Genomic DNA, 12,721 nt, shown 5'->3' with positions numbered 1-12,721 from the left:
GACTTTGAATGTAAAATTAATACATTTAAAGCTTGAGTCATTTAATATCTGGGGCACAAAAACAGATCTAGCTTAGAACCATGTTAATGAAATAAAAGTGTAGAGCGCTGAAAATGAACTTCATTTCTTGCACTTTAGAAGGAAAATAGTGAATATATTATTCCAAATTGGTTTTGATGAAATCTCGAACTTATTTTTTTCGGATACCACTCATCATATTTTAGACACTCTGTTGGCTAACATTTTCCCCCACCACCCCACCACCATCTCTGTCGCATCCCGAATCACCTTTTCACTCTTCTTCAATTTCTGTGTTACAATTGCCCAATATTTCTCAATTAGGCGGGATTGATGGCAGTTGGGTGGATTGATCCCATTCACTCGATTCACTGTAGTGGAAGATTGCAAAATCAGACCATTACTTTACAATTCCATTGTGAGCTTTAACGAACGGAAGAATACGTTTTTTTCAGGTACTTTTGCTTATACTTTTTGGAATCTATAGTCTGATTTTTAATGAAAACCTTCTTATCCGCAGCTGCAAATACCTTGCCAGATCGTAAGGTTCCACGCGAATTTATCGACAAAAACGATTTTGAACTTGCTAGGGACATCACCTCGACCAGTGGCCCATAATCCATCTTCAGGTACGATTCGTTGTCCCGTGGGATGCATCCTTCGTAACACGAACAAACATCTTTCTAATCCCGCCCCAGCGAGCAGTTTACAGCCTTTCTCAAGGCTAAAAGTTTAATTTCAAAATGTAAAGTTGTCTTGAAAGGCTACGGGTGAGCTGGATTCAATCTTCTAGATAAAATCTTATAGACTTTGAAGCTCATCCACATCTAGCTTGGGAACGGGCACTGTAAAATACAGAGAAAAAGAATAATTCAATTCCATTATATCAAAGCCAAGAGAAGATATGACCATTTTCAGAAAGCCATATGTGATTTGTTTCCTTTTTCCTAATTGAACTTTTGAAGGTTAAAAGAGACTCTCGCACCATTCATTTTTCCGGACACTCAACCAATCATCTTCTGCTATTTAAAAAAAATGAATACTACTATAGAGCTACTCTCGCCTCCTTCATGGCGGGATAAACAAGTGAATTAAATCACAATATTTCATAGTCCAACGTCAACAATACGGTAATGTCTTGAACATCATACTTCCAATTTTTATATTACTTTTTACATAATAATGATCACAATATTTACGCCCATCAGGTACCCAACTTTCAAAACTTATTTATTTAAGTTGGAGGAACTTTTGTTCCCATCGAAGTATGTTCCCTAACACAGCCATCAAAACCAAGGTGCCTTATGTGGCGTTTTATCAAATTCTCTACTTGCACAGTAAATATGTTGAGTTCAAATTCGAAAATTATTTCATTCTATCAATAATTTAATCAATACAAACAAATGATTACGAAAAACTGAGTTCTTTTCTGATGCATCTGATACAATCGATCAAAAATTGTAAAATTGAGGTATTTTAAAACGGTTTTATTTAGCTTGTTTTATATGTATGTAGGGAAAGTGCGGGTGAGACGGACATTAGGAGTAATATGTTATTCTATAATATTTGAACCACCCAACAATGAATACTGATCAAATGTGGAGAAGGGAACTAAAAACCAGAAATCAAATATGATTTCGCGTGTGGATGTAATTTTTGCGATTTCGATATTAGGCATGTTAAGAGGTTCAATTTAAAAATTCTTTTTACTGGTGGTTATATTCCTGTATGTTAAGTTACACCGAGGCGATATTAGGCATGTACAGAAAAGTAAATTCATTTATGAGTGGAACATTTTAATTATTTAAATAATTGTACTTGTGGGGTCAAATGGACAGAGTGAAACGTTAAGAACACATACAATGCATGATGGAAAGTGATGGAATGTGTAAAGGGTGTGTCACATCAAATTGCATCACGGAAAAAACGCTGTAGAAATTTAATTTTTAGGAATTATATCTTCAGCTTTCGCTTATGATCAGATAAGAGTGTATAGACCACGTTGGCCATGCTTCACTGTCAATTTTTCGTAAATTTGTCGTAAAATGTAAAATGTCGTCGAACGAAAAAGAGCGTCGTGAATTAATCCTGCGCACTCATTTCGAGAATCCGGAGTTGTCACATCGGGACATCGGTAAGATGCTGGGAATCGTCCAATCCACGGTCAGCAGAGTACTAAAACGATACTTCGAGAACCTAACCATCGACCGGAAGGTGAAGAACGGCAAAAACGGATGCTCCGTCAGTGAAAAAGATCACAAGCGCGTAGTTAAGCAGTTTAGACGTGATCCGATAAGTTCGGTCCGGGATGTCGCCAATAAGCTGAATTTGTCAAGTTCATTCGTCCAGCGGACCAAGCAGCGGGAGGGCCTGCGTACATACAAGGTTCAGAAGGCTCCTAACCGCGACGAAAGGCAAAACATGGTGGGGAAGACGCGAGCCCGGAAGCTGTACACCGAAATGCTGACGAAGCCGCATTGCCTGGTAATGGACGACGAAACCTACGTCAAAGCGGACTTTCGTCAGCTGCCGGGCCTGTTGTTCTTATCCGCAGAGGACAAATTCAGCGTTCCGGAGGAGATTCGCAAGCAGAAACTATCCAAGTTTGCCAAAAAGTACATGGTGTGGCAAGCGATCTGCTCTTGCGGAAAGCGGAGCGCCCCCTTCGTGATGACCGGCACGGTAAACGAGCAGGTTTACCTTAAGGAGTGCCTACAGAAGCGCTTACTACCACTATTGAAGCAGCACGAGGGCCCGACCATCTTCTGGCCGGATCTCGCTTCGTGCCACTATTCAAAGGACGTGTTGGAGTGGTACGAAGCCAACGGGTTCACCTTCGTGCCAAAGGAAATGAACCCGCCCAACGCGCCGGAGCTTCGCCCAATAGAGAAATATTGGGCGATTATGAAGCAGGCCCTCCGGAAGAACCCAAAAGTTGTCAAATCGGAGGCGGACTTCAAGAGAAAATGGATTTCTGTTCAAAAAAGCTACATCCTGATGTTGTACAGAACCTTATGGACGGAGTAAAGAGGAAGGTGCGAGCATACGGGCTTGGGCTCGAAGTATGAATAAAAAGAAAATGCCAAAAGTTGTTTAATAGTTTTTAGTTTACTGTCTAAAATTTTCAAAAGGATCGGTCTACTGGGCGAATTTCTACAGCGTTTTTTTCGTGATGCAATTTGATGTGACACACCCTTTATTCAATTTTTTTTCTCTCTCTCTTTGTTCTTTGTTTGTTCTGTTTCAGTTGCTGGACAGACAAACGCTAAGAGAGAGAGAGAGCGAATTTATTTCTCATGATAATATACCCTATGCAAAATATTAGCTCATTCGGACTTCATTTACTAGAGTCGCAGGCGTTAAAAATTGAGTTTTTTAAAATTGTTTTTGTTTTGTGTCAAATGTTTTCTAATTGCACGAAACATCGAGATTTACTATCGTTTCGAAAAATGGAGTAAACCCACTAAACTGCTCAGTGATTCACCCTATCTAGGCTTTAACGAAGGCGGTGCAGAGTAAATACAGGTCGGACTCGATTATCCGGGATTCGATTATCCGGAATTTTAGACTTGATCCGGAGTATTTTATTTTTGATTTTCGGAAATTTTGAATAATTTGTATAATAATTCTATATTGAATAGCTAATATGGGTATCAACAGAAAGGGCTTGATTAGTAGAATGCAGTTTTTTTTATGAAAAATGAAAATCCAAGATGGCGGCCACTACAAAATGGCGGATTACATATTTTCTCAGAACCCCATCAATATGGGTATCAAATGAAAAGGCTTGACTAGTAGAATACAGTTATTTATGAAAAATGCAAATCCAAAATGGCCGCCAACGCAAGATGGTGCCATATATATTTTTTCACAACACCATCAATATGGATATCAATTGAAAGGGCTTGACCAGTAGAATACAGTTATTTATGAAAAATGCAAAGCTAAGATGGCGGCCACTACAAAATGGCGGATTACCTATTTTCTCAGAATTCCATCAATATGGGTATCAAATGAAAAGGTTTGCCTAGTAGAACACAGTTATTTATGAAAAATGCCCAAAAATGTATCAAAAGAAAGTTCTCGACTAGTAGAACATAGAAGATAATCAAAAATCCAATTTCAAGATGGCCGCAGCCCCCAAACAACTAATTACTTTTTGAATGGTTTCATTCAGCTTGACCTGTTACTATTGTTGGGGCTGCAGTGGACTGTAATTGCGCCGGTCGATAAGGGTGCTCGCGTTCCCAGCGGGAACCGAGCCGGGTGGGAGCAGGAACCGCTGTGTTCCTTCCCAGGAGGGCAACTGGGCCAGACTCCTTGGGTTGGCTTCGCCTCATGAAGCCAACGTCGCAGCTGGACTGGACTAGCATGGCTAGCAGCAACCGCTTGAACTCGATGAGCCTTGAGAAAGGCTTTCTCAGATCGATGATGGATTTTTCCACTAGAACGATGACACATCCGGACACTCGACACACTTGAGTATCCGGTTCGAAGGACCAATTAATATGTTGGGGCTGCAGTGGACTGTAATGCGCCGGTCGATATAGGGTGCTCGCGTTCCCAACGGGAACTGAGCCGGGTGGGAGCGGGAACCGCTGTGTTCCTTCCCAGGAGGGCAACTGGGCTGGACTCATTGGGTTGGCTTCGCCTCATGAAGCCAACGTCGCAGTTGGACTGGACTAGCGCTTGGCTAGCAGCAACCGCTTGCACTTGATGAGCCTTGAGAAAGGCTTTCTCGTGAAAACTCTATTTACTCTTTTTATTGCGGCAGAGATGGAGGACTGGATGTTCCGGCGGTCGGACGCAAACACTGGAGACTACTATCTACACTTTCATTTTTATTTACACTGTTTTTCTCTTTTTTAATTTCTATTTCACATCGATGTTCATTTCGCGATGGTTGGGTAACGAATGATGCGCGCCGCAGTTGGCGCGTCACTTTTATGATGTGGCACCGAAACGGTTTTCTTCTTGCTGGCGGTGCAGTTTCTTACTGCCGACAGTGCAGTTTCATTGCTTCTGCTGCTGCTGCTGCTGATGTTCTTTTTCTTATCCGATGATGGTCTCCAATGCTCACCGCACCACGGCTCACGCAAAACTGAATCCAGTGCCGCGACAAGCATTGCATTTTTATGCCGTCGAGCACAGCGTGCTTTAGCGATGGCTGGCTCATAGTTGCAATGTGGGAGGGGTAACTCGTGGTGTGTGGTGTGGTGTGCAAATTCTGCATGCCGCGAGATGCTGTCACTTCAGTTCGGTCGGTGTGGAACTGAACAACTATGTATGTTTGAATGTATGTTGGGTTGCCCCACATTAATAGAAAATTGACCCCGTTCCTGTTGAATGATAATGTTGAAATTTGGAATATACATTTAATTCTACTGTCATTATAAAACTGCGTATTCTATGATCTTGAAAAATTCAATTTGGCCGCCGCGAAAAAATGACTGAATGGCTTGATTTGGAGAATACACTACACTATGAACAACATATATTCAAAAAGGCCACAAAATGGTCGACTATGTATTTTTTCAATCCCCTCAATATTGGTATCAAATGAAATGATTTGACTAATAGAATACAGTACAGGTCGGACTCGATTATATACAGACTCGATTATATGTGATTCGATTATATACAATTTTGGACTCGATTATTTTCAGTTTGGAAAAAAAATATTTTTTTATATTACAAATATGGCTTATTTCATGAAGAATTGTATCCTTTCAACGTTAAGGTGAAGTTTAAGTGGCTGTTACATGTACAGTGGGATAAAAATCGTGATTTTTTAAGATTTTGCTCGAATTTCCACCAGGAATTGTTCATATCGATGTTACAGCCTAATTAAGAAAGATAGAAGTTGTAATTCAAAGAACAAATTGTGGAGTGGTTGAAGAACTTCATTTTAATTTATAGAAACAATCTAGTTTAATATAAATTTTTAGGATAAAATTAATAATAACACATTAAAAACTATTAACTTTTAAGTGTTCCACTTCCAAAATGTTATTAAAATTCACTAATTTAGTTGTTCCACTACTATATCCTGTACTAATTTTTTTCATCTTTCAAATGAAAGCATCAGAATCGTCTCTCGTAGCGTACTTTTTAATGCAGAACCAGTTTGAAGCAACAGAGTCCGAAACAAAACAAAAATTCTGTAACTCTGTCATTGTAGAAATTCGAACATATGCGTAGGATGCGTTTTTTCATCAAATATGATCGTCTGTCACCTCCTGAGAGAATCTGGATAAAATTTTTTTTTCATGTGAGAAAGGTGTTTTCTGACTTTAAGGGGATGAATCAAAAATCAAATTCCTCTTTTATTTCCAAAAAACGGAAAATACATGCAAAAAAAAAACAAATAAAGAAAAAAAATTGTTTTAACTCGATTATCCGGAGGATTCACTTCCCTAAACATTTGTATTGCTAAGAAACATTAAATTCATTCGTAGGAAAATTCTCTGCATGACCAAACGATGAGTTCGATATCCTTGATTACCAGTCACAATTATCATCCAAAATCATCTCCGTTCCAATTATTTCACTGTTTAACTATCATCACTATTCAAATCTTGGACAAAAATTGTTAGATAAATTTCCCGTCTAACGGTACATTGTGAATCATATATCAACACAACAACGCTGCATAACGCGTATTCAAAATCTCTTAAACTTTCGTTACATATCTCATTTTCAATTTCGTTGAAAAAAGTTTTTGCTTTAAAAAAATCAAAAAACCAAGCCCTACGTTGAAAACTAAAATAAAATTTTATACAAAACTTGAAAAAGCTTAATGAAAGTTACTTTTACACGTATTTATATTTTGGGAGCAGTCTATATGTCCATTAGCGTGGCAGCGAAAATTGTCATTTCAAATTTCAAAAACCGACCATGTACATTTTGTTTATTGGCCCAATTCCTATGTCATTTGGCATCGAAATTTTTTTTTTTGGATTTTCCAAATTTTCTTTACTTCCCCCTTGGAAGATTTTCGAGGATGAAAAAAACCGAAACTTTGAGAGCATTGAGGCACCCCATGTCCGATTGAGCTTAAATTTTGCACTGATCATTTTTTTCGGGCCAATAAACAAAATCTACATGGTTGGTTCTTTAAATTCGATAATTATTTTTTTCCCATACCTTCATTGCCTCTCAGGCACAGGCCCAAAAGGCCGATTTTTGGCCAAACATTTTTTTTCGAGATGACACCAGATCTCGACGTTTCATGCATTTTTAAGTCATTTGGCACCGAAAAAAAATCCAAAAGAATAGAATTTCTAAAAACGCTACTTAAATAGTCATAAAATCTAGATTGAAGATTTCTCTAGCCAGATCGTGTTCGCATTACTCATTTTAATACAGCAGATGAATTTCATGACAACTCATCATAGGGGTTGGCAGCACCATCTCAGATAGTAGTGAAACGTGAAAACTTTCTATCTTTTACAGTTTTTGGTATATAAGTCATTTTTGTATGAAGACTCTTGGAAAAAAAAATGTTTTGCTCGTAACATTTTTGTGTGTGAATTCTCACGTTTGACATGTTCTTGATATGTTTCTTAACCGATTGAATACGAGGGAGCGCGATAGCGCTCCACTTGTTGTATGCGAAAATTGCGGAGAGCGCGATAGCGATCTTCTTGTTCTATGTTATTATTTTTGACTTAGCACCTCTTAACGTAGGATTTCGTTTTTCGGGGACGTTTTTAAAAGAGGACTTCACGCGCTTTGTGCAGCAAACCATAATTTTAAATGAATTTGTTCAAATATTATTTTTCATTATTTTAATAAAAAAAAATTTATGTATAGATAAGGAAGTTTATGTTCGTAATTTTTATAAACCTCACTTTTTATGTGTTTTTTTTTGCTATGAATACAACTTTTGTGACCTAATCAGTTATCTAAGCTCTTTAGTATTTTTTTAAATATACCCAAACTCATCCGCATTTTTGGCATATGCTAACAAAGTTAGCTCCGCACTCAAACGGTTAATAGAAAAAAGTTAGCAGAGCAATTTACTATAATTTATACATAAAATGTTACGAATTAAACAATTAATAGTTATTTCGAAAAAAAATTCCATGTAAATGTGCCGATCTTCCGATGTATGGGTGACTTGTTGAAAATTCTTTTTTCAGAATTTTAAAAACATATGTTTTGAAAAGAAATGAATTTTCATAGTTTTTAAATCATAAGGTTTTGTAAAAAATTAAGAAAAAAAAAGTAAGAGCAATCAATTAATCTATTGACAGTATTTGCGTACAGTACGAAAAAAATATATTTCCGGAAATTCATTTTTATGGTTTGAAAAGCATAAACAAAAGGTTGCTTGACGCATTCGACCATACTAACAAGTTCATTTTCACTGTTGTACCGTGTAACAGCCCGTCAAGCGCTCGTTCCAAATGCCGGTTTATAGTGCTTTTACCCTAATCAGCAATGCACCGTTCCAGTGGCTGAGCAAAATGGCACTTAATTTATACATTTGCACAGTTTTTCCCCTCATTGTATAATTAAACACTAAACACAGCCAACTGGACCCGAGACGAAGCATAAAAGCTTCCAACTTTTCCAACTGCTCGCCCCATCAACATGATTGATATTTCATATAAAACATGATCGCATTCGGTCAGCGGAAAAGTGTCGCAAAAGCACAACGAAACGAGACCATCGGTGGCCAAGCAAGCACGAGACGGGAGGACAGTACCCCAGCACCAGAAGAACCCATAAATCAGTCCGATGGAGCTCATTACCCGCTCCCAGTGGCCACAGCCGCAGCGTCGTCGCGCAACAGTTAATTTGTCCGCCAGTGTGAAGAAACACTTGTTGCAAGTTTCCATTTTTGACGAGTCCGCGCGGATACGAGGGCAACCAAAATCGGAATTGTCAACCAACCCGATGGGACTGCCACAGCAATTGTCGCAGTGGCAGCGGCAGTCTAGGAAGGAACGCGCAAAGATTTATTACGGCACGTTAATGCTTATTTGGAAAAGTGGCCCGAGAGTGCCCTGGGACATCGGCGATTCCGGCTGGGGTTCGGATAACGCTCGGTGAGAAGATTGATGGATGCTGTATTTAATGCTTCCAATCTGTTCGAAACATTCAGGCAAGTTCGGTTTGACATCTTTATTTTGAATAAAATTATCTTCCATTGCAGATGCGTTGCTGACTAATTTCTTTTCGAGGTACTCAAAACAGTATCTAGTTTACATACACCCCGTAATTACTGGCGCAATGTTTGGAATACCTATCTCGTTTGCAAACAAAACATCGGAATGATAACGCTGTTTATTATTTATCGTTTCATCGGATTACTCAAGACTCTCCAACGCAGAAAAAAAACCCAAACTGAGCGAGAAATAACTCCCGCTGAAAACAACGAACCTCATTCAAGAGATTCAGTAAACGGTAATTATTATTAGTTGTTTTTTCCACAGTCACACACTGAATCGTTTCGACACAAAACACAAACTCAGCGCGGCGAAACGGTGAGGCTGAATTTACATTTTTGTTTAGCGCAGCCGCTCCACTCAACAATCGTACTTTTTGTATTATATTATAGTTTCCGATCGACCGACTTAACTGTCACAACTTTTGCATTGACGTCACTGATACACGATTCGTGTAATCATCCGCCGCCGTGGCACTGGCGCTGGTGTTCTTTCTGGGTTGCAATGTTTTGATCGCACACGTTAAAAAAACGGCAATCTTCAGAGATGAGCACACACAACTCGACGATAATCAAATCGGCGATCGGAGGTGAAAGCGCGCGCGCACGTACACTCTCAATGCATTATACACACATGTAACGTTTTTTTTTTTCACGTCCAACATTCACCATGGACCACTTCGATGCCACCACAAAGCTTACGTTTTTTTTGCGAGTTTCGCACAAATTTCACGATTTGCGAAGGCTTCGGCTTGGGACACTGTGCGTTGCGTCTTTCTGTCTAGATATAATGAACGGGGCGGAGGAAGCGCGATTGATGCACACGTTCGAAATGGTCAGCGTGTGGAATCAGACTAAACAAAACACAGCACGAGACTTTGTTTTTCGAACGCAACACCACATTTTCTCCGGCTTGCGATCGCGACCAGCGGCGAAATATGACTATTTTTCCAGGCGGGATCGAATCGGTTCCAAGCTGGTTGGTTATGCTGCTGTCACGGGAGGGGGAGGTGATGGGGGTGGTGTGAAATTATTACTCTCTTCGGTGGAAGTGCTGCCAAATAAATTTAATTTTCCACCAATTTGAGATCAAACCTGATAAAGGGCTGTCCACATACCATGTAGACAAAAAAAGCATGATTTTAGACACCCCCTCCCCCTTTGTGGACAAGCGTGGACATTCCTTATACCCCTCCCTCTGTTGTCCACGTGAACATTCCTTCGGTTTTGAGGAAAAAAACAAGAAATTCTATTTTTTTTCTTTTAAATTTCATTTCAAGTTTGTTTCTATTTTCTATTCCATATGTTTATTGATAAAAATTATAACCTTACCAATGGTAACGATTTGTCTTGAAATCTTCAATTTTTTCCAACATTGTCCGGGAGCTCATTATTTTCTTCCGAATTCCATTTACGTTATCTCCATATCCATTTTAAAATATCGATTGTGAACTTATTCTCGAGTACTATTATAAAAGCTGGCTGGCTGTTTGAGTTTTCAAAAAATCAGACAATGAAATCAAGCACTTTGTTTGAAAACAGAATTTTCTCGTCCAAACATCAATGACTTTCGCTTTTACAGGTTCGGTAGTGCCTAATGAACATAGTAAAAACAAAACTTCTGCAGTATCATCGTGATCGATGATTCCGTTGACCTACAACCCTTAATAGTTAAATCATTCTAAATATTGTCCTGAAAAATTCGTGACGATTCTAAGGAAAAAAAAAAATAGGAGGTTGTGTTCTTGACACTGGCAAGCGAAACCAAATCACATACAACATTCCAGGACGACATTTACTTTCTTGGTGACTAAATAAGCGAAATGAACTCCATCTGCACGCGAACCCAAATAAATTAATTACTTATTGTAACTTATTGAATAACTTGGTTTTCCCCAAATAATGTTTTGGTGCACAACCTTAATACCTGCTTCACCATAGCGTCATTTCAATGCATTGATGACAGAAAACAAACAATGTTAACTGCTTGGAAAAAGGCTGAATATTTGCCTCAGCAGAGATTCATTACTAATACCCTAGCGTAAATATTTACCTCCCGCTATCTTCCCTCCTTATTTATATTTATCATTACGAATGCATAATTTGCAACACAAAACAATCGGCAATCGTAGCATAAAAAAATAGGCGATTGTTGCATCGTTACAGGGCCAATGCACATGGGAGCAGATACAAATGGGGTTTCAGCGTAGCGAAGATGCACTATTTTTACGTTCGGGTTATGAAGCATGCACGTACGCACATAAATATCCATATATCGATGGGTTGAAGCAACTAAATATACACACACTTATCTCCGTTCTGCGCTCTGCTTAACAGAAGCCCTTTCTGTTAATATTGCCAGTCTACATTAGCTAAGCTATCATCCTTTGTGGAGAGAGTTTTCCTACAGTCATGCGAAACCAAATCACTGCCAAAATTCCAGAACATTTATTTTCTTGGTGAGCTGACGATAGCCTAGCTTGATGATTCCCCACACAATTGTGTAGCTCAGAACTTTAATGCAATGGAGTCAGTTTGATGCAATGATTGCAATGCTAGAGACATCAGCGAGTGAGTAATTTGGTCGCGTCCACAGCTCAATCCGAAACGAAGACATGTGATGACGCAAAACAAGGAAGAACAAGCGATATTCATTGCTTTGAATACAGAACGATACTGAAAGTTTGCCTTCCTTCCTTGCTTGAGACTTTAAACTTTGTCAGTTCATTCGTCTCTAACCTTCAAAAAAGCCCTTGGAAAACTTGACTTTATCCATTATATTACTCCTCCATCCCCATTGCCTTAAGAAAGGCATTCGATCTCTCGCCGTCCAGCACGCCCAGCAACCATGTTGTTCAGTCGATTTCCTCACGAAGAACGAAAGTTTGCCTCAGCGAGATCCACTGTTTATACTCTAGGCCAGGGTTTTATACTCTAGGCCAAAGTGGTCGATATCGACCCCCTGGGGTCGATTGGTTTCCCAGGGTCGACAGAAACGAAAATTGATTTTGGGGGTAGACGGGGTCTGAATATCAACCCCTATAAAAATAACACAAGTTCTTTTTTGAAATATTCAAGATGCTCCATAAGTTGTATTAGGTGAACCACCCTGCCATGAGAATGGCCAGGGTTGCCACATTTGATCCTGTAAAATTTTCTGAATAAATTTGTATCAAAAAACTAACGGAAAAAAAATGGAAAGAAAGGTTTATTTTCATTTTGAATTTATTGTGCTTATTTATGGTTTGCTTAAGTCGTATCAATACAACAAAATAAATCATAAAAAAGTTTTCTCATAATAAATTGTATGATGTTTATACATGGTTTTGTTGAACTTTGCTTTTTTAAAATTTCTGTCAATGTCATCCTTGACGCTCTTCCTTGAGCCGATACATAGTTCTTTGCTTTCAAAATAGAGTTCATCATCTTGGAAGCCAACCGGTTTCAGAACTCTGTTTCGTTGGAATTGTGAAGCGAGAATATTCACTCAACACACGCTGATGAATGTGGAATTATCAAGAGTGTCCC

The 12,721-nt window shown here is 38.9% G+C and overlaps 1 protein-coding gene across 4 annotated transcripts in view; it reads right to left on the bottom strand.

The window, feature by feature from the left end:
- The window catches only part of LOC129778502 (inositol-trisphosphate 3-kinase A), a 511,575-nt gene that overhangs the window by 45,033 nt on the left and 453,821 nt on the right, over positions 1 to 12,721 (bottom strand). The window contains exon 1 of one of the 4 annotated variants that reach the window (XM_055785429.1): positions 9,529 to 10,120. The exons of 1 other annotated variant lie outside the window; for it this stretch is intronic. The gene's annotated coding sequence lies outside the window, so the exon portion shown is untranslated. Of the gene's footprint in view, positions 1 to 9,528; positions 10,121 to 12,721 lie in introns of those variants that run through there. 2 more of the 4 variants (XM_055785431.1, XM_055785430.1) reach the window with 2 other exon arrangements.

The sequence above is a fragment of the Toxorhynchites rutilus genome, chromosome 3 (genome assembly GCF_029784135.1).
Source record: "Toxorhynchites rutilus septentrionalis strain SRP chromosome 3, ASM2978413v1, whole genome shotgun sequence".
Taxonomy (NCBI): Eukaryota; Metazoa; Arthropoda; class Insecta; order Diptera; family Culicidae; genus Toxorhynchites; species Toxorhynchites rutilus.
The sequence above is the reverse complement of the archived record's forward strand: the minus strand, read 5'-3'. Positions and strand labels throughout refer to the sequence as shown.